This window comes from Lynx rufus, unplaced genomic scaffold (genome assembly GCF_022079265.1).
Source record: "Lynx rufus isolate CCGP_SWC_20201006 ecotype Redwood Valley unplaced genomic scaffold, mLynRuf1.p SCAF_5, whole genome shotgun sequence".
Classification (NCBI taxonomy): Eukaryota; Metazoa; Chordata; class Mammalia; order Carnivora; family Felidae; genus Lynx; species Lynx rufus.
Genome location: NW_025814867.1, coordinates 31,448,432 through 31,471,595, shown reverse-complemented (window position 1 = coordinate 31,471,595; position 23,164 = coordinate 31,448,432).

Genomic DNA, 23,164 nt, shown 5'->3' with positions numbered 1-23,164 from the left:
GTTGTGGCCCTGAGATCAACTGCAATGTTGGGGGCTATGGTTCATCCAATTAACCTCTCTCTTCTAAGTTTTTTCTTACAGAGAACAGGGGGACCATGGAGTGGTGCCAGTCATGAACTATGGGCCATGGGACATGCCATTCAGTTTTCCTTCTTGTGAACCTCCTACAGGGAATACAATTGATTGACAGCTTCCAGCTGCTGCCCCATAATACTGCTGGGTCCATGCCTTGATCCTATCCGGTGAATGAGCATGGCAGACTCATTCCTGTCCAATATGGAATCGTGGAACAGGAGTTATGGAATAGTGCCAGTCCTTTCTTGTCCAACATGGGATTCCTCTGATGGGCAGCTTGGCATCATTTAAGCTTTTCTTGATGACTTAATGATATTGCTGTGAACATCTGACAAAGTCGCAGTCTGTGGAGAAATAGGTTCTACTTACATAAATGGGTTAGAAAAAAGCTTAGGGCGGAAAGCCGCCACCATGGGGCGAAAGCACCCGAGGTTAGCTAGCGAGATACTGTAATGGGATCACGAGTAACTTGTTAGATCACCTGCAGGAAATTGTTTTCCATCTGGCGCCAATGTGCCCTGATCACAAACTCCACCTCACCCCACCCCCGACCCTTTGCTTCTTCCACACACAAGTTAATGATTACTATCTGATTGTTTTCTTCACGTTCACCACGTGGTAAGATCTTGTTTCCTTCACGTTCACCACATGGATAAGATCTTGTGAGCTCAATAAATATGGAGACAAAACTCCCGTTCTGGGCTCTTGTCTCCTCCTGGACATTAGCCTTTCTCATATTCAATTTTGCATCTGCTCATTTGTTGGACAAGGGAGAACTCCAGACTCATTGTCTGTGACAGCAGTCTTCTTCAGTTCATCAGAGGCTTCTCATATTTCTAATGGTTTAAACCTTCCTCCATTGCAACCAATAATTTTTTTTTTTTTTTTTAAAGATTGGGTATTTGTTGGTGGTTGTTTCTGGAATTGAAAGCTCATAGTCTAAAAGAGGCAAGGGAGGCCATTTGAGGGCATGCTGTGATGGGTAAAAAGAACTGCTTTGAATTAAACAATAAAACGGGGTGGTAGGTAGTGGGGGGTGGTGAGGAGGCAGTAGGGGGAATCTCTGAGATTTATGGTTATACAGAGAAATCAGCTTCCTTTTGTTAGTATGATATTTGTTCCATTCTATCGTTTTAAAAAATTTCAAACTTCTTGTCCTTATGTTTTGTGTGCCACTTGAAAAAGCACAGAGCTCATTAAAAAAATCTACTTGGGTATTATTTGCCCTTTAACCAGTAAATTTAATCTGATTACATCTATAGCCATCACTGATATTTTTGGATTTATTTTTACATACCATGTATCCCATTTTTTCTTGGCATCATTGTTTCCACCTTTATTTCTCTAGTATTTCTTTTCATTCCTTCTCCCACCAAATTCAAACAGTCTATTTCTGTGTTTTTAATGGTTAATCTTAAATTTTAACATGCATTCTTGTCTTAACAAAGCCTCAGTTCATCAGAATTGCCACCTTCTTCCTTAATACAAGGATCATAGAATGCCTGGCCTGATATTCCCCCTTACTTTACATATGGTTCAGTATTGTGGTTAAACCTTATTTATAACCTCTCCCATCACTTGTTATTATTGCTTCATACTGCTAATGTGAGTTTTGATTTATAGCCATGCTTACCAATTCCTTTGCTTGCTATTCTCTTGTATCCCATTCCTTCTGGGTTCAATTTCCTACTTGCTGAAGTTATACCCTTTAGAATTACCTTCAGTGAGGGACTGTGAATGTCCAACTCTCTAATTCATCCTTATTTATTTCACCCTCATTTGTAAATGGAAGTTGAGGAAGAAAAAAAAAAAAAAAAGCAGCTCCTGACATCTGGGACTGATCTAACTTCACAGTCGGGCCTCCATATTATTACAGACAGATCTGATGCTTCTAGCCAAGCCATGTTGTTCTCTTGTTGGACATAAACAGTCCCTACAGAACCTCCATTCAGACAAGGTTACTATGTAACTCACAGAACACCAAACATCCCACTCTCTTGCTGAGATAATTATTGAGATCCACAATTATAGATTTGCTTTCACTTTCTGAAAACCCCTCATCCAGAATGAGTCCTCTGGTTCCTTAGGCCCTCCCCAAGATTACCCAACCAAAGCCTAAATCCTGTAAGAGATTATTTCCAGCACCCTCTTATTGAAACACTATGGTTGCCTCTCACTGCAATAAGTAATAAACCCAGTGTGTTCAACTGCAAATATGTTCCTAGAGGTCTATGGCTAAAGGACATTGACAGAGTTTAACATAGTCCAAAATGTTAGACTGATAGTTATTTTTCCTCTAGCACCTTGAACATACTAGTGTATTGTTTCCGGCTTTGCTTATTGCTGTTGGGAAATGTCAGCATACTTTTGCTTGCTTCTGTAAAATAACCTGTCTTTTCTCTCTGGTTGTCTTAAGATCTTTATTTCTTTTGTTCTACAATTTCCCTTTGATGTATCTGCCTGTAGGTTCATTTTTTAAAATTTTCTTGAGATAAATTATGTTTCCTAAATCTGAGGTTTAATGTGTTTATCAGTTCTAGAACTTTCAAAGTCTTGATCTCTTTGAGTATTGCCTTTCTCTATTCTCTCTTTTCAGGTATGCTATTCTACTTAGAGCTTTATTAGGAATTCTCATTTTATCTCCATTTCTCTTAACGTCTGATATTTCCACTTTTCAGCTCCTGTGTACTGTTCTGGGTGATTTCTTTAGATTTATCCTCCAGTTAACTAATTCTCTCTATGTCTCATTTGTTGTTTAACCCATTTTAAAACTGTTAAATGGTATTTTTCATTTCCAAACTTTCCTTTTAATTCTTTTTTTATTTTTTTATTAAAAAAATTTTTTTTAACGTTTATTTATTTTTGAGACAGAGAGAGACAAAGCATGAACGGGGGAGGGTCAGAGAGAGGGAGACACAGAATCTGAAACAGGCTCCAGGCTCTGAGCTGTCAGCACAGAGCCCGACGCAGGGCTCAAACTCACGGACCGCGAGATCATGACCTGGGCCGAAGTCGGCTGCTTAACCGACTGAGCCACCCAGGCGCCCTTAATTCTTATAAAAATTTAGTATTTTTAGTGTCTTGTTTTTTTCTTAAAAGTTCCATTTTTTATTGTTTTATTTTTGACATACTTATTCTATAAGTCTATAGCCACAGCTCTCTTATGTATGTTATTAGCTTATCTAATTCTACTGGGTTTTTTTTTTTTTTAAGTCTATTTACTTGAGAGAGTGGGAGGGGGATGAGTGTGGTGGAGGGGAAGAGAGAGAGGGAGAGAGAGAGAATCCCAAGCAGGTGCCACACCATCAGCACAGAACCCGATGTGGGGCTCAAACCCATGAACTGTGAGATCATGACCTGAGCTGAGATCAAGAGATGACGCTTAACTGCCTAAGCCTGGAAATAGCCATAATATTTTAAGGAAACATACACTTGGTACTTTAATATGAGTGGCAAAATACTTTCTACTTTCCTGGTAACTGACAGTACCTAATGATACATGATGACACAGGTTGAGAACTACTGCCTCAAAGAAGAGACAAAAAAAGTTTTGTGGGGGAGTGGAGTATGGGGAGAGTGATTATATCCTGTGGAACTGGTGGGGAAGGCTGTATATACATTGTCCAAGCAGAGCACCAAGTCTTGCCACATGCCAGCTTGGCTTTGTGTTCAGGCCCATGCTTTTGCCCTGCCCTGCTGGTTACAGCTCTACAAGGGGCCCCGTTTCCAGGAGGTGTAAGAGTCCCACTTGTTTGCCCAGCACACAGAACACCTTTCCCTCTGCATGTAGCTTCCATTCCTTAGATGGTTTCTAAATTGCTCTTTCACCTCTGATCCTACCTTATGCAGGAAAGAAGACATGACTGAGAGAAAGATTATGCTGTATCTCTTCCACACAGTGCAAACTTGTCTCCGATCTGATGATGATATCCTCTAATAAGGACAGTTTTCTTATAGGGGCATGCATACGGGAGCACGAGATACCTTTGAGTCCGCCAGTAACTAAGAATTGCTTGCATGAACCACTCAGGATGGCTAATGAAGTTAGCCATGGAAACAGCTGTAGGCTTCCTCAAAGCCAGCGTCTTTTGCAGTGTTTTTGTTCTGATCTTGGTAAAAACATTTTCAGTGCCTATAGTCAGCCTTTAAACCTGACAGTATGGCCGTTGGTGTCCAGCTTTCAGCGTGGCCCTGGGCCACTTGGCTTGGCTTCCCTTATTAAAACCCCCAACCTACTGTGCTCTTCCGGTTGTGGTTTCTTTCTCCATCTTTCGTAGCATGTTTCTCCAATTGCCGTTTCCACTGTTGCTGTGATCCATGTTGTATCTACCTATTTCTCCTCCATTTTGTCCATTTTATTTTTTATTTTTCATTTCTGAAACTTTTTCTGGGTCCCCATGTCTTCAGTTTAGAAACTAACCTCCGTGGCCTTGGAAAGATTTCATTGGCCAAGGGGTAAAGGCCTATGGAAAAGGTGCAGAGAAGTGAATCTCCTCTTACCTGGAGGTTTCTCCAGACTTTCAGACTCACCCAGGCTCTGAACTGTGAAAACAAATCACGTCTTGGCACAGGCTCCCAGTTCCACACAGATGTGAGTGATGAGGGTGGCATTGGGAACACAGCAACTTGCTATGCCCAGATTCTAAGAGCTAAAGGCTCCAATATATGGGCACCGAGTGGGACTGAGCTCATACACGTGGGAACTCAAGGGGTGGGGCTGGAGATTTGGTTAGTTCTCTTTATTTGTTTAAAAATTGTTTTTATTTGAGAGTGAGGGTGGGGGAGGGGGGTAGAGGCAGAAGGGGAGAGAGAGAAGAGAGGGAAAGAGAGAGACAGAGAATCCGAAGCATGCTCCACACTAGTGTGAAGTCCGATGTGGGGCTTGATTGGATGCCACTGGAATCCTGACCCAAGCCAAACTCAAGTGTCGGAAGCCCAACCCACTGAGCCACCCAGGTGCCCTGGATTAGTTCTCTTTGAAGACCTCTGAAAAGAGACCTCAGGACAGGCAGGAAAAGGCAGCAGGGCTGTGGCAGTGAGGAGCACTCAGAAGGGAGGAGGCTTGTTGGAGGCTGTCAGCCATAGGAGTGGACTAAGGATGAGGAGGCAGAAGGAAGGGATCAGTCCATGGTGGGGAGAGAGGAGTCTGGGTCTAGAGCAGGAATTGGCTGAGGGCTGCTCAGTGGCTTTTCACCGGGAGTCAAGAAGATAGCTGTCTGGAATTTCTCCTGCTCATAGAATTGCCCCTTCTTTCTCAGTGAGGGCCCACACTGTACACAGGACATTCTCCCCACTCCTAGCATAAGGCAAGGAGATAATCAGGGTGAAGGAGATAGCCGAGCTCAAGCTGATACGTCAAGGCATCTGGGATCATCACAAGCCTCTAGAAAGGAGGGAGGATGCCGAGAGTTCTCTAGCTCACAGGAGAGGAAGCAGAGGGCCACGCAAGAGAGCAGGTGTGCCCTGTTTAAATTGTGGAAATAAGTTAGTGAATGTCCCCTAAATCTTTGATTCGGCTTTGATTAAAATTAAGTTTCTGCTAGTGGACAGAATTTTTTAATAGGAACTTTGAGAAGGTGAGAAGCTGTTGGTAGAAGTGTTTTTGAAAATGCAAATCAATGGATAAACTACAGCTCTTCATTCAGAAAGAAAGATAAGATGATTAGTGGCTATTTATGTGCCAGTTACCAAAAATTTTAAGCTATCTGTACTTTGAATCTTGTCATAAAGTTGAGTTTCTCATAAGTATTTACTGAAAGAGGCAAAGACGAGCTTTCCTATCATATTAAAAGGTTTGTTCAATACGCTTAAGGCCTGCTGACTTGTAACTGGTAACCTTGAAAAAAAATATTCATTTAGAATGTCAGAGCATTTACTGTAAAACACTGAATTTATTTCTTTAAAGTTGTAATTTATGATTGCTATAGGAAGTGGATTTTATTCACCACCCTTGTGATAATTAACTTGTGACCATGACCTTATTGATTGAATTATAATGAACTCAACCAGTATAAAAGGTTTTCTTAGAATCAGGAATGTGCCTAAGGGCTTTTCTCTTTGAAAACATCTTACAAGTTAAAAAATAAGAATGTCTGTTAGGTTAATTTTCAAACACATGTAGAATGTTGATTTTCCTTAGGCCCCACCTCTGGGTCTTGGTGTTTGGTTTGCTACCCTTCCTCTGGTTCATTGTTACAGGCGTTCAGGCTCATCCAGGGTTCCATTCCTCCAGGAAGTCCTCCCTGACCTCCACTCAGGGGGCCCAGCCTCTGCATTCCCCCAGTACTCTGAGCTCACCTCTATCATTTAGCTTTTGAGATAAGATTGAGATGGGAGATTTACTTGAATATGTTTCCCACCTCACTGTGGGATCCCAGCAGACGGTGACAGTGTCCTGATCTGTCATCTTTGTATCCTGTGCATGATATCCTATGGCCAAAATACTTATTGAACTGCAGTGGGACCAACACTGGGACTCCCCAGGACAGCTCTTCCCATCCCTGCCTCAGGCTATCTGCTGAGTTTACTGTCCCTGGGGCAGAAATGTGTTTGGCAGGGGAGCGTGTGGGGGGATCAGAGATGTGTGTGTGTGACTCAGCTCTGAATACTCTCATAAGGCAGCTGAACTGAACTGAGCCTCAAGTGACCCTCGGTACTGGGGGCAATGGACTCTTCCAATATTGGTACTTCCTTAACTGCAGACAGGTTTCAACACCACTGCTGCTCACCATTTATTGAATACCCACTGTGTTCTGGGCCACACACTAGGCAGTTTACACATAGGTACATTACCTCCAAGGCTCTAGCCCCTGCTAATTAGAGAACTGGGATGATAGGTGGAGTCTTAATAAATGAAATCTACCAGCGGACTCAAACTTCATTCAACTCATTCATTTCCACCTCCTCTCCAATCCAGCCTACTCCAAGTGACTAATATGCCCTTTTTCTCCCTGCCATAATTTGTCTCTTTGTGGAGCTACTAATGAGCGGGGAGAGGCCATAGGAGGCTCTTAAGGAGGCCTGGAAGAGGAAGAGGAGGAAATGGAGGAGGGGGAGGGGCAGGCAGCCAGGGGCATGGGTACTCTACAAACCAGGTCATTTATCTTGCATGTCCCTGAGTGGGTGTCCCAATTACTTAAGGTATTTTAGGTTCAAAGATCTGTCAAGACACCTTTTTCTAAAGGACCCGCCATATGCCCTATATCTGTCTTGTTTCTCAGCAGGAGATAATGATATATGGTGCATAAATCTTTGCAGAGTGCCAATTAATGCCTGGTCTGCTTCTTTGAAGCGGTGTGAGGATTGATTCCACAGGCTGGGTTCTGCTTGGAAGCTGGGGAGGGCCTGCTCCTTTGACTAGGCGAGCTCTAGTCAGTTGAGAAGAGATGGAGCTGGAAAAAAGCTGCTTTTTCAGGGTGACTGGTCTGCAGAATGAACATGCGCTGTCAATAGCAGGGAAAGCCAGCCTGGGTTTTAGTTATAGTCATGGGGAAGGACTCTTTTAATCAAGAGCCTAATCAGCTGGTTCTGTGATATGATGGTGAGGGTGACCATATAATTTATTGTCCGATCTAGGACACTTTTGAGACCAAAAAGAGAGTGCTATTAATAATTATGTTGAGAGAACAGGTGTAAATCGAGTCTGTCCCAGGCAAACCAGGAAATATGGTTACCCTAAGGTAATATATTAACTTTATCAATTAATTCTTAGAAGTTTGTGGAATAGGCTCATTCCTCCCATCATGTTCTTCAGAGGAAAGCAGGTCTCATGTTAGTGTCACTCTCTTACATGTTTCTACTCTGTGTGTGGAACACATATACGGTGTTTTGCAGGCTGAGGCTTTGAAAGAACGAAGGTTTGGCTGCTGAATAGGCATGTGTTTGCATGCCAGCTCTGCCATTTGCTGTCTGACCTCACAGGGTAACCAACCATCCTGATTTGCCCGGGACTGTCCCCGTTTGAGCACTGGAAAGCTCATGACCCAGGAAGCTGTTTAGGCTCAGGCAAACCAGGGCTGTTGGTCACCTTCTTTGGCAACCTCACTGAACATAGAGTGTAGGCATGGGGAGCTCGGAGCAGTCGCAGCTGAGTTCCAGCCAGTATGGGCCACCTGAATAGAATAGTGGCATTAGACTGGTACTGGAGGTGTTAGGGTGGTGGAGATCGAGGGGTGGATGGAGAGGACCTCTGGGAGGCTGCAAAGAGAGATGGCCTGGGGCTTTATTGGTCAAGTGGAGCATTGACAGTGCAGTGGGCAAATGTAGGCAGAATCAAAACAAAAAGGAGAGTGACCCCAATGATAGCCAAGAAGGAGTGACAACAGATGGAGCAGAAGGCAGGGAGATGCAGACAGCAGTGTAAATAACATATGAGAATTCTCCATCCCCACTTTGAGGTCACCCATGAGATGCACAAGAGAACTGAGTTTCTGTCATTTGGCAGAATAAGCAAGTAGTCCAATAAGCAAGTGGATCAGGGACCAACCACTCTAATGACCACCAAACCATGAGGTTTGGGACCTACTTCAGGATTCAGGAGCTTCCTTACAGAAGGTATAGCTTCTGCTCAGACCCTGATTTGGATATACTCTCTTGTTGCGTCCCTTTTTGACACCAAAGGTAAGAATAAAAAGGGAAGGGCAAGATAGCTGGAGAATTCTGGTGGATCACAAGTTTTGCAACTTGTTTTGGGGTCTTAGCTTTTGCATCTGCAAAATGAGGAGGGAGGTCTTACTAAATTGCTCACTCTTAGCACTTTTATTTTCCTTTTTGGTATTAACTTCTCTGAAAACCTATTGAAAACTATGGACCATTGCTCCAAAACAGTACACAATTGTGTGTATGTGTATGTTTAGGTAGTTTTTTCCATATGATTTTAGGAGACTCATGAACTCTTGGAAATCCATCCATGGATTTTATGTTTACAACCTCAGAATTAGGTAGTTTGGAAATTCCTTCCAAATTTCAGTTTCTCTGACTCATCTATAGAGAAGGGGTGGGAAAGATGGAGGAAGGGAGGGCTGGTAGCTGGTAACTGGTTGGGGTAGATCCACTTGATGATGGAAGCCAGGGTCTGCAGCCAGAACCCCAAGTGCTTGGCCCTGGCAGCAACATCACCTTGAAACGAGCTACTGGAATGCAAGAATGCAGATTGATGAGAGCTGTAAACCATTTTCAGATTCTCTGGGCATGGGGACGGCAGGTGTGAGAGCAGGCAGTGTTTTCTGCCAGTTTTGAAGGAAGAACACCTTGGAGACTGGGCATGCACCAGTGTTGGCTGCAGCTAAGCCAGCGGTGGGTGGGAGATATCAAAAATATCTGCTGCCAGCATCTGGGGGCCCATGAGTTTCCTGCATGGTATGCTCCTAGCAGCTGACACCCTGGGACTCCATGTGACCTTGCTTGGGTAGAACTGCTAGGATGGGAGTAGGGAAGACACCAAGGACACATACAGGGCCATCATTTTCAGGGTCATGTTCATATAGGGCACAGAGGGATTGGTGGCTGAGCATGGGTGGCAGCAGTGAGGTTAACCCCTGGGAAGCAGAATATTTCCCAGAGGTGCTTTCTCAGTGGTAGAATTTGTCATGTCTCTGGGATGTCCATCTTCTCCAAAAAGTCAAAGAAGAATGGATCAAGTTATAATGGAGCATACTGTTGTCAGCTGGGCTGGGAAAACCTCACAAGGCTGTGCCCCCAGATGGCTAATCCAGGGTGATACTCCAGCTCCTCCTTTTCCTTCTCCCAGAAATGTACACAAAAGGCATGTTCCCATACCTTCCCATGCAATGACAGTCTCTGTCAGGGCAGTGGTGTGGTGCCATACTGAGCAGCTCTGTTTGGCTGACCCAGAGGTACCCATCTCTCTAAGGATCCAGAGCAGGAGTGACAAGATTGTGGAGTAGGAGATATGTGTAGGGTAAAGCTGATGCTGGGCCACAGACAGGGGTGTGTGTGATGGGGGAAGCAAGGGTCAATGTCAGGCCATCGAAGGCAGACATGACATGGGGACCCAGAGACAGGGACTTGAGCCAGACTCCCATCAGAAAGCCCTGCCATGGTTGCCATGGAAGGATAAGGCCTTGGGCAAGCTACGAAACTTCTCTGAACTTCAGTTTCCTCATTTGCAATGGGACTAGTAACTTCTACCTGGCCAAAGCAGTTGTCAGAATGGAAAGTGAATATAAATCACTCAACACATCCATGGCACAGAGAAGCAACTCTAATTGACAGTAGCTCATTATCGCCACGTGCTGGCTACCAGGCAAGGCCCCAGATATACTCTCTGTTCTCAATTTGCTCACAACTTCATGATTATCATACAAGTCAGACTGTGAAGAGTGCTATAATAAATGGAACCACTGTTGCTAAATTTCTCCCGTGACCCTATAATTGCTCACTTGTGAAAAACCTCTCAAGTGACTGAAACCCTCCCAGACAAAGATATTACAGAATCATGCCTCCAATTAATGTCTCCTAACTTGGATTACAAATGTGGGCTAGAATATCTCAGGGTCACTGCGGACTGTTTCTCAGGTAACTGGGACTAGGGACTATGCACAATGACATTCTTTAAGGATGGTTTTAAAGCTATAGGGATATGTGTGTAGAAGGAACCTTTCTACCGTGGGATATTGAACCACAAAGGGAAAACACTGAGGACCACAGAGCTAAGGAGCAATTAGATTTTCTTTCTTTCTTTTCTTTTTTTCTTTTCCTAGAGAAACACAAAGCTCCTACTCATTCACTTTCATAATTAGAGCAGGTCCCTCAGTAAGTTCAACAAATGAGAAAATAACACCCCTTTGTTTATACATAATCAGTTATTAATGGAAACAGCTAAGGCAGGAGGGGTTGAGAAAAACCAACCCAGGGAGGGCCAGAGATAGAAAAGTAAGGACTGATAGGGACACACAGGGGTTGGGAGATACACAGAGAGACCCAGACTAAAACCAAAGTTAAGTCATGGTACAAAGATGGGAGGACAGGTAAGTGTGTGTGTGTGTGTGTGTGTGTGTGTGTGTGTGTTGGGGGAGTGGGGGGGGAACAAGAGCAAGGGAAATATTCTAAGCCATGTCCTTTAAGCCCAAGGTCAATAAACTTTTTCTGTAAGCAGCCAGATGGTAAATATTTTGGGCTTTATGGACCATATGGTTCCTGTAGCAACTATTCAACACTGCTATTATAGGGCAAAAGCAGCCATAGACAATATGTAAAAGCTGGGGCATACTGTGTTCCAATAAAACTTTATTTACAAGAACAAATGGCAGGCCAGATTTGGCCCAGTGGCCATAGTTTGTGACTCCTGCTCTAAGCAGTCAATAAACAGTGATGTCTCTTCTGAGTCTTCACCATGTGTTTCTCTTAGGTACCTCTAAATATAGCTCTGTAAGTCCTACAAGGATCAGGGTAGGTCATCATGGGTAGATGGCTGCTGGGAAGTCTCTACCCTTAGGTCCTTTTGTCCAGACAACAAAAGCCAGCACCACTTCTACCAGAAGGAGGAGCCGGGAAGGACTGTTTTATCTTGGATAGGTGGTGGGTAAGGGGGTGGTGAATGCACACAGGCCACCCAGACCCAGGTAGCCAGCAAAGTGCAGGGCTGAAGCCCATGTCCAGAACTCACCGGGACTTCTAGTACAAGTCTACTTTAGCCTCTGGCCCTGTCTTTTGTTGCAACATGTAACGATTCTGACCTCTGGCATTTCAAGAGTTGCTGTCTAAAAATGTGGTGCTCCAATCCATCCATTGTTGAAATGCTAGAAAGAGAAATAAATAATTTGAGGCACATGGTGTATTCATCAAGTAAAGCCCTGAGAGAGAAGAGGCAGAAAGACAACAGAAGTGGAGAAGGGAAGAATGCTCTCAAGGAGTTATTTATCTCTTTGCCCTTCTTCCTGAGAGGGCCGGGGTGGGGGTGGGATCCATGGGTAGCCTGCTCCTGGAGGCTCTGAGACAGACCAGATGTGGGCTGACCTCATGGTTGTTTCTAGCTCCAGCTGTCTAAGATGTTTAACATTCCCGACATTTAGATTTATATAATGCTCTTCCCCTGCTGAGTTTAAGGCATTCAGTGTGATACACTGGAAAACACTGCGTTAATTGTTGGGGGATCTGGGACGTTATTGTGGTTCTGCTGGGCATTAGAGTCTGGGCTAGATCAGTGTTTCTGAATGTGCTCTGAGAATCTTGTAAGGAGAATACTGTGTCCAGTGAGCTTGGACAAAGGGGTGCTAAACCAATCAAACAAGTTTCTTTACTGCAGAACCTACCAGTCTTTAGGATGCCAATGTACTTGTGAATGACTGGTCATAACCACAGCAGTGTGCCTGTGATGCTGTCTCCCATCTCATCCTTTCCTGTACCTGTCATCTTTCCAGTGCCAGTGGCATCCCATTTCCTCTCCTCTTAGGCCATATTTTGCATCTTCTTTTTCTCTACTCGCCCTCTATTTATGGGAGTGACTAAGGTCCTGTGCTCTTCTCTGTATGCACTCTGTGCGTTTATCATTCTTGAGGTTTAAACAATGACTTCCACACAGTTTAGTTTACGTTGCTAGCCTTGACTTCTTACCAGGTCCTAGAATTCCAGGGGACATGTCCCTGTGTACATCCTTTTATCTTTCAATGATGAAATACCCAAACCCATCAACAATGAGATGCCAAAACCTGACTCAGCCTGTGCTCCTCTTCCTCTCCCTCCTCTCTGAAGACTCAGTCCCAAGCTCTGACTGCGTCATACCACACGTCCGCCCTTCCCCAGATGAGCCCCTTAGTTTAAGGCTTCCTAGTACATGGCTCCTACACTTACCCTTATTGAAATTTCCTTCCTAACGTTTCTTTAAAATATACCATGTCTTCCTTTTGCCTATGGAACCAAGGGTAAATTTCATGCTTGGCTTCTCCTAGTCTAGGACTCACATCATCTGAATCTCCATGTGGCCTCCAGACTGAGATAAGATCCCTCATTTTAGGACTTCAAAGCCCATTGTAAATCCCTCTTCCTTGAAGGATTTACATATGGGGTTACCCCTTCCCTGACCTTCCTGAGCGGGTTAGCACCACTACACAGTTGGACATGTCCATTGTCATCCGTGATGCTCCCAGCCCCTAACTACCTAATCAGTGAATAAGTATTTTGGTGGGGGATAAGGGCATCATAACTTCCACAGAGCCTTCATGTCCTTTATGGGGTCTAGCAAAGACAGAAACATCTTGGGCATCCAGTACATATTTTGAGGTTGACTGATATGTTATTATGTCTAAGCAGCAGCAAGAGCTGCAGAATTAACAGACATCACCAATAGCATTCTGAGCATAAAAAATAGCCTGGCAAAGTTACTGCTGTGTCCCCTTAGGAAGGGCACTGTGTTAGGATAGATAGATAGATAAATAGATAGATATAGATATATTTTAAGGAATTGGCTTATGCGATTGTGGGGGCTGGCAAGTCTGAAATCCATGGGATAGACCTGCAGACTAGAAATTCAGGGAAGAGCTGATGTACACTTGAGTTCAAGTTCCATAGAGTAGTAGGCTGGAAATTCAAGTAGAGTTCCTATGTTGCAGGTTTTTTTTTTTTTTTTCCAGGAAACCTCAGTCTTTGCTCTTATGGCCTTCAATGATTACATGAGACCCATGCACATTATGGAAGGTAATCTGCTTTATTCACAGTCTACTGATTTAAATGTTAATAACATTAAAAAAAAATACCTTCACAGCAACACTTAGGCTGGTATTTGACCAAACAATTAGAACAAGAGCCTAGCCAAGATGAAGCATACAATTAACCATTGCAGGTACTTTGGGGAGTCCATTTGCTAATTGAAGCCATGTTATATGGCTTCCTTTTGGCTCAGACTGAACTGAGGAACACTTGATCAGAGGGAGCAGACTGGGGATCTAGGCCTGCTGCTTGTCACCCTGAGGAGTAAAGCACTGGCCTGGACTGTACCCCTGATGAATGGTGTGCCCCAATTTCTTTGTCCATAAAGGATGATAACTAAGATTCCTTTAGCTCTAACATTCCACACTGAGAATCAAGTAGTCCCTATGTCTGTAAAACGGGAGTCATAATACTAACACATAGCAAAATTTGACTGTGTACCAGGCACTGTTGAACCTGAATTTTTTTGTTTAGAGAGAGAGAGAGAGAGAGAGAGAGAGAGAGAATGAGAGAGGTGTGGAGGGGGGGAGGGGCAGAGGGAGAGGCAGAGAGAGAATCTCAAGCAGGCTCCATGACCAACGTGGAGCCCAATGTGGGGCTTGATCCCATGACCATGAGATCATGACTTGAGCCTAAATCAAGAGTTGGACGCTTAACCTACTGAGCCACCCAGGTGCCCTGAACGTGTTTTATTATCCCAATAATCCTATTAGATAGCAATTGTTTCTCTTCCCATTTTACAGATGAGGAAACTGAGGCTTAGAGAGATTAACTTTGCCTAAGGTCACACTGCTAGTCAGTGGCAGAGCCAGGCTTTGACTCTGTACAGTGTGGATCCACCACATGATGCTATCTCTTCAGACCACTTCACAGGGCTTTGGTGCCAAATGAATGAGGTACTGGATTTGCAAACACTCTGTGTACACTAAGGACCTAAGGGATCAAAACTATTAATGGTTTGTCCCTTGGGTACTTCCATGAACAACCCCTTTAGGATGGAGTCTCATAACTGAATTCCATCTGGCAGCCCTTAGCCTATTGTCAAGTACACAGCAAACCCAGTTTATGTGCAACTAACACTGGGACAGGGTTGAATGAATCTAGGCTGTGCAAACAAACCACTCTGTGCTGAGATCTCAGTTTTGAGTCCATTTCCTGGTGAGTGTGGATGGAAGAAGTCAACCCTGTGCCCCTCTTACCTCTGTGAAAAGAATCAGAAGAACATCTCCCTGAAGTTCATATTTACCTGTTACGCTTCTCTGTCAATTTCTTGAAAAATAAAGCACTACTCGTGTTTTCTTTTCCCAGTGCACAAATACTTAAGGTGGTTCAGGAAGCAAGTCTCCCTAGTGACAGGAAGCCCAAATGCTGTTTGAGCCACTGGGCATGAGAATAGTAGGCTGTACAGTTGCTCCCACAACAAGAGAGAAGATGAGAGATGTAGGCTCCTCGAGAAGACCTCCCACTGCGGCCCTTCCAGCCCCAAGATTGCCATGAGGAGCCCATTCCTGGACTTGCAGGCCTTTGCTTCAGACCTTATCCCAGCCACATAAGCGCTTTTGGTGCAAGGGTCTGAGGAGGCTAAGGGGAGGTTGGGGGGAATTTGAAGATCTGTTTAATGATCCTTTCACTTTGGTTTCTCTGTCTTTTTACTGTCATTCATGTCTTCCAAGGTGATGCACTTCCAGACCTGAAGCCCAACCCCGAGGACTTTCTCTAGGGAAAGAGGAAGTCTTATTGCCATGATATGCCAGCTCAGTCAGAATCTTCACCAGCTCTGCTTTCTTTCACTGGGACAAAAAAGGCCTCTATATGCTACTACAGCTGGGTTGGGGATACAACGTCCAGGATACAGTCTATGTTGCTTGCAGCCAGGGAAGATCTGTATGCTAAGATGTATAGATCTAAGCTTCTGGAATGCAGGGTTTATATCACGGCCTTGGTTGCTTCATTGCTCATTCCTTGCTGCTCATAGGCAACTGCACTAGATGCCTACCTATGCCTTGGCTGACATATTCTATTGGTTTTCTTATTTCTCATTTCTCTTGGCACTCTTGACTACCACTCAGTGGCTAGACACTGCTAGTTATCTGCTCAACGTCCATCCTCTTCTTTTTCCTTACTGACAGGATCCCCATTTAGTGCAAGGCAGCAATGTGTCTAATTAGATATATCCCTTGTAGTTAGAGGTGGCCACGGACCCAGTTCTGGTAGATGAGATGTAAGCAGAGCCTATAGGTTGGGACTTTCAGGAAAGCTATTTTATTCCCAATCAGTGGAGAAAACAATTCACCTTTCCCCTGTGCCCTTTCCCTTCTTTCTGTCTGGAACACAGAGTTTGGGCTATTTCTTGTGACTATGAGGATGAAAATCACAAGCTGAAAGTAGAAGAGTAGAGAGCTGGAAGGAGCCTGAGTCCTTGAAAGCATCCTCAAGCTGTCACAGTAGCATTGGATCGCCTACTTTTGGACTCCTTGTTGCGTGAGAGGAGGGTTTCCATTGCATGCAGCCAAATGTAATCCAGACTGATACAATTTCTTAAGAAAGACAGTCTAAGAAAATCTCTCATCTTTCTTGTTCATAATGATGAATTCCTACCTGTCTGTCCTTGGCTAGCTCCTTTTCCTCCCGCGGCACTGTCTTCCCACTAGCATTGAGTGGGCCAAGTTAAGGCATCCCTGTTGCCCCAGCAGGCAGGCTGTCCCTTATTACCACAGTCACTTTTCCAGGCTTATATGTCTTGCCCTAATCTAGGAGGTGGTTTGTGGTGGCTCAAATATGTAGGAGACGACTGCATTCTATGAAGAGAAATAGCATCTCAGTCATGTGGATACCAGGAACCTCTGCACAGTTTGGCTACCTTGCTTTACCCAGAAAAGCAATCTTTTTTGAATTAGCTAAACTTCAAATTTTGAAGACACCTGTTCCGTGTCACTCTTCAGTGGTTTTGCATACTAGATTTGGTCACAATCTCTGGCTGTCCTAGGGCAAAAATGGCAAATACATGATTCTTTTGACACCATTCTTCCTTCTACTCCCTTGGTGGAAATTGTGACTCGATCACATTATTCTTTTATTTGCACATGTGTTTTGAGCCCAAAGCATTTCAGAATCTTGCTAGAAACCTTGCTTAAGAAAGCCATTCCTCTATCTCTGAGTCAACATGGAAAAAAAGACACTTGAATGCAGATTTCTGTTCCTCTTCAAAAGGATCTTAGGATTTCCTTAGGTCTGGAATGCCACGATGCTAAGCCTTTGGGATGCTTCTTTTGGGATAAGACCCAAAAGTTGCTAGGCAGACCAAAGGAAATGAAGGGATAATGATATTCTCTTTTCCAACCATCCCTTTTAATCTTTATATCTAATCCTCCTAACCCCCCAGATTAAAGCATCTGTGTCCACTGTCTTGAGCAGAGGTAGGGAGACGAGCAGGACTGGAGCAGAGGGGGAGCTCGTCAGAGACAGCACATTCTGAAGATTGGCAAAAAAGAAGTGTGACAGCCAACTTCTTGGAAGGGGACTGAAGAACTGTAATTAAATTTTCTGATCTTGTTAGCCAATTTCTTCACTCACTGCCCCTGAACCAGAGAACGGGGAGGGAGGAAGGACACTGTTGCATCAGTGGCGGCGGGGAGGGAAATGAGCTTTTCACGGATTATTGGGTTAGTTCCACTTCTCCCACTTTTTAATTTATTTGTCTGCATGTTCTCTAGAGCTGAAAAGGCTCCAAGTCCTTTTCCATTTTCTTTTAATTAGATCTGATTTTGGAGTCTGAAAACTTGGGAGGGGTTCAGGTCACAATAGCAGGATGACAACAGTTGGAAGGCCCTCTTCTTCCCGTTAGATCTTTCTGAACTCTTTCTTCAGAATTTACGATTCCTAGTGATGAGTTCCTTTTTTCTTTGCATTTCGTTCTTTCTTTTCTTCTTTAACAGGTATGGTACTGTTTGCATTGTTTATCACCGTATCCCATTTTGCCATCTTATGGTTAAAAGTCATGAACATTTCTTACAAATTTGAAAAAAAAAGTATGCATGTATTTTTACAGGTCATTCCTTCACACCCCTTTTCTGTGCAATGGAACACAGGTGAGGGAGGCTTGTTCTGGTCCCTGTGGGTTTCCAAGAGGAGTAATACCAGCCCTACATTCTCTCTTCTTTGAAGCACAAAGAAAGAAAGGAAAAAGAAAAAAAAAAAAAAACCTGACCAGAAAAAAGAGCCAAATGAGGCCATGGTGGGTAACTTGGTTTGCCACTTAAAATCACTAGTGACAACGTCCTGGGATTATGAGCACCTCAGGCCCCGAGAGGGAAACTGAAATGGAATACTTGGTGGCCTGTGAAGTAACAAGAACCCATTTATTGGCTGCAGCCTGAATATGCTGTATGGCAGCAGGTTTTCTTTCAGGTGGTTTGATGCCAAGATAGTACGTATGCCTGCGATCCACGGAGGCCTTCTGTGGGCCCTCAGCACCGGGAGCTCATTCACAATTCACCCAGGGCAAGAGGCATGCTCTCAAGTTCTGCATGGTGGCTTGGAATTTATGTTGCTACAGGGCATGTTTGGGATGGTTTAACCTAACATGTAGGCTACAGAATATATGCAGAGAGCACTTTGTGAAGCCAGATTTGGGCTCTTCGAATCGATGGGTAGCCGTCCTCCAGAGAAGCTGACATTGAGGTTCCAAAGAGGCCCCCACCACTGTCGACCAGGAGAGACAAGACCTATGTATTCAGCAATCGTGCACCAAGAGAAAGGATCCAAATAGGGGGCCAAATTGAAAGCCACAAAGGCCAAAACTGAATTATAGGTTTTATTTTGAAGTCAAGCTGCTTTGTAAATGGACGACACAAAGGGCCCTGCTATAAGACTAGTGGAGCAGGGGTTTAAAAAATTTTTATTTTACAGATATTTCACAGGCTCCTGAGAACCCAGCTGGTATTCTTTGTAGCCTGTCATGCAAATGCCTACATGTCACATGTGAGGACAGCATGCAATTTAGCTCTGAGTCCACCAACCCAGCATCGGGCCTGACATGTATTGAAAGCAGAGCTTTCCCCAGGGAGTCTGGCAGAATCACAGGTGGTCTATGGAAGACAAAGCATTGACTTGGACCTTGAGGGATGAACAAAGTTGGGACTTGAGGATATGGGGCAGGAAGAAGGGCATTTTCAGCAGAAGGCACTCTGTAAGTAATGGCATGGAAGAACAAAAATATGATAGGTACCTGAAAAATCATAGGGAGAAAGAAAGTTAGCCAGAGAAACAGAAGGGTGCATGATGGGATGTAGTCGGGGGGATGTATTCGGGGGAGGGGCTGGAAAGGTAGGTCAGAGCTGAGTCACAGGGAACCCCAAATGTGTGACTTGCATTTGTCCTTTACTGCATTTGTAGGAAATGTGGATGTGGAAGGCTGGTTAGCAGGGAAGGATGGGAACAGTGCTTAAGGAAGAATAAACTCTCTGAACCTCAGTGTCTTTGTGAAATGAGGGTGCTGCTCCTATTTTTCTCTCTGATTCTTTTCTCTAAGCTTTACCTTAGCTGCTACAGAGAGAATGAATTCTGGCTACCCCTGTTCTAGACAACTCTCTGTCTTTCTCATTTTCCTTGGAATGGTGAGGTGTTGGGGAGAGGGGAGGCAGAGAGAGAGAACAAAGCAAAGGGGTTCTAGAATTCATAGTTTCATAGGTAAAGGACAAAAAGGTCAAACCTTAAAAAATTCTGTGGAAAACAAACCCTTAATTATTGTTGTTATTACTTTTGTTCATAAAACTCTTGCTGCTTCAGTGCTCTTGCTGAAAGAAAGCTAAATGAATCCTGGTATTTTGAAGGGAACTTTTGGAGAGCTGTATCTCCTGAAGCCCTGATCCAGAGGAACATCTGATGTGGTTGGGTTAAGATGCACAGGGAGGAACACAGTAAAGTGCCCACTGACGTAGAGCTCCTCCCTTCTCTTCTCACTAGAGCCACCCCTGCAGGCTCTCCAGGGGGGCTGCCTCCGCCCCAGCCTGCCCTCTCTTTCCTGAGAGGGAGAAGCGACAGAGAAACCTCTTCATCTCCCCTCGAATCACCAAGGCACAACATTTTAAGGCTAAGAGGAAACTTAGAGAAAGCCTTCAGCTATTTTACAGATAACAAAATAGTCCCATGAATTCAAACTACGCTAGGAAAACTGGAACAGTGAGACCCATATAAGTGGGTCATATAACCATTGTGTGAGGCAGGAGGAATGCCTGGATGCTAATAAAAATGGATAAACCTTCCCCAAAGTGTTTTTCCATGGGATGCTGACCCTAACCCCCCTGCTCCCCCCACCACCAACCTCATGGTACAACTGGGCTTTGGGACTTGGAAACTGAGTGGATCTGAGACTCCGGCATGAAATACTGAAGGGAGATGTCAGGTGGTCTCTCAAATCTGTCCAGTCCCTCCCTTAGACATGGACTACTGTGAGGGCAGTGAACTTGAAGGAGGGCATCCCTCCTCCTTTCTCAGAGCCTTCTCTCAGAGTGCCATGCTCCTCCAGGCAGGTGGCCTCATTGGCCTTGACCCACTTTGCTCTACCTGCCCCTAGACCTTGGCTGCCACTAATAGACAAAAGATCAAGGAGGCAAGGGCTAGAATCTCCTGACAGATCAGACCTGGCAATGGAGAGATGGCTCAACAAAGTTCCATGGCCTCCTGCCTGTGGCTACAACCCTTCACAACACCAGCCGAAGAACAGTAGAGAAAAACTTACTGAAACAAATGTGTGATATTGCCTATTGTCGGTATCAATCATTTATTATGCACATTAAACTGAATGAAAGCACAAGTGAAGGCAACAATGATTTTTGAACAAATATTAAATATGTAGTTTCTGATTTCAGATTGATATATTACAAAAGCAGTGCTCAGACCCTTCAGAGTTAATAAAGACATATCAGGCTTTCATTAGATCAGATATTAGAATAGAAGGAGAGCTCCACCACATTTTTATACAGTGAAATATAGTATGAGCAGTTCTTTCATTAGGGATGGGGAAATCAAATTTTAAAACCAATGTCTACTTAGAAGTTTTTCTACTGATCATCAATTCAGCACTCATTTCCAGTATTAATAACTCAGCTAAGCACCTGGCAGGAGGCTTTTCTCTGTGGAGTTAATAAATTTTTCTGTGAGTCTTCATTTGATTGATTACATCATAGTAAGTGTGACCACCTAAGAAATTGCCCTGGAAATATGATTCTCTGAAGCAACAGTTAAAGAACAAAGAATTACTGAAGATGAACAAATTTTATTTTAGAATTGTGTATGACAGTTCTAAGAAGAAATAAAAATAGATTCAGGAAAAGTGGGGTTGGTGGTCATGTTTAACAAAAAATGGAAATTTTGAGGGTGAATATTACATATGTATTTTGGGGAGAATATTTTGACCTTAAAAATTCCAATAGGATATTATTATTTAGAAGGGAAAATAATTATAATAAGTTTAAGCAGCAAAGTTGAAGGTTAGGTAGATCAACTTCTTAGTTCTCCTTTCAGACCTATGGGTTTAGGAGTCAGATGCTGAAAATGACTCTGGGGTTCAAGCCTGAGGGAGGCAGGTGGTACCTAGCTGAAGATGTCCCCTGGAGGACACCTGTATTTGTTCTTAGGAAATCAGTGAGGGCAACAGAGTTTTGGAATGTCCTTGTTGGGAGGAACCTTAGCATTTATTACTCCTCATTTTTCACTTCCCTGTATTATAATATAAACAGACTAGAGCCATATAGTTTATAAGACTTCCAGAATGAAAATGCAGGGCAGGACTCCATATTCAAAAATTATTATGAGTTCAAGAAGGCAACATCGAGCATGAAACCAAGTGTGGGAGCCTTCTGACCATGGGGCCCTGCCAACTGCTCTGGTCACAAGCCCAAGAAACCAGCCCTGACTATAAATGGGGAAGCAGTGACCACAGTGGCTCGAAGCCGTCCTCCCATAGACTTCTTTACTCTTCCTACTGGTTATTATTAGCTCTTGGCAACAGGGGAAAGGAGGAGGAAGCGCATACAGAAATCACATCATGCCCGGTGGTCAGTCATGTCCTTCTTCCCTCTGGTTCTCCCTTAACTACTCATGCAGGAATCTCCTGTGACCCTGGGATCCTTTATTCATTTACATAATCTCCAACATCAAATGTATACAGTGCCAGGCATTGTGCCAAGGACTGAAGACCCGGAAATGAATAAGATGAGGTTATTTGTCCTTGGGAAGCTCCATTCGGTGATGAGATAACTGACTTTTATCTGAGAAATGGCAGAGCTGCCTCTCATGAGAGGAAGTTGGGGAATGTGAGCTGTCATTTCCAGATCGAAGAAAATATCAGCTTGGTTGGCATCAGCTTATCAACTTTTCAGAGAGCAAGATCACATGGAAAGGCAAAATTCTTTAACAAATGAGCTGTGTTTTTTGCCAGTGGTTTGGGCTGGAAAGGGAAAAGTGAATTGATTTTAACAGGTCAAGACTATAGGTGGAATCTGCTGAGGAATGGGCTCGGTGACTTCCAGAACTTACTAGGTTAACTACCTTGACTGCTAACATTTTTACATGATGCTACTTGTGATATGATGCAAAGTGGACTGTTTAGTGTGGCCTGTCCCTCAGGGCAGTTGTCCTGGCACGGTGGGAAGGGATGTGAGGAAGGTGTTTGTATGTACACAGGTCTGCACGGAGAAATGGCCCAGTAAACTTGATCTCACTGTGTATGTCTGATAAGACATCTCAGAAGAGAACATCAGTCCATTTAATACCTTTAATCATGGGGCGCGTGGGCGATTCAGTTGGTTAAGTGTCTGACTTCGGTTCAGGTCATGATCTCACAGCTCGTGAGTTCAAGTCCCTCATCGGGCTTCCTGCTGTCAGCACAGAATCTGCTGTGGATCCTCTGTCTCCCTCTCTCTGCCCCTCCCCTTCTCTCTCTCTCTCTCTCTCTCTCTCTCTCTCTCAAAAATAAACATTAAGAAAATACCTTTAATCATGCCTTCAGTTCCTTTTATCCTAGGAAAGCTTTCCCGAGGAGGGGATGTTTCCTCAAGTCCATGAGGAATGAACTCAGGCTTGCTGGCTTCCGAACAGTATGTTTTTTGCTTTGTATTTAATTGTGACAGACTTTCTTTCCCCTTCTGTGAATCTTAACTAGAGCACAACAGATTTCTTTTGGGTACAGTTGAAACATTCTGATTTTCATCTTTTCTGTAAATATTTTGAAGGTGGGTAAAGACAATCTTTAAATGCTTCTCTTGGAAATACTAGTTTTCAAACTGTATTTACAACATATTAAGCAAAATAAACATTCTAAAGGCAAAGGTGTTAGTTTTTTCTATCTGAATAATGTCAAATAAATGGGCAAGTTGTAGGTTGGCAAAAAGCATATAGAGTTGGTTTGCTGCATGAGCTGGAC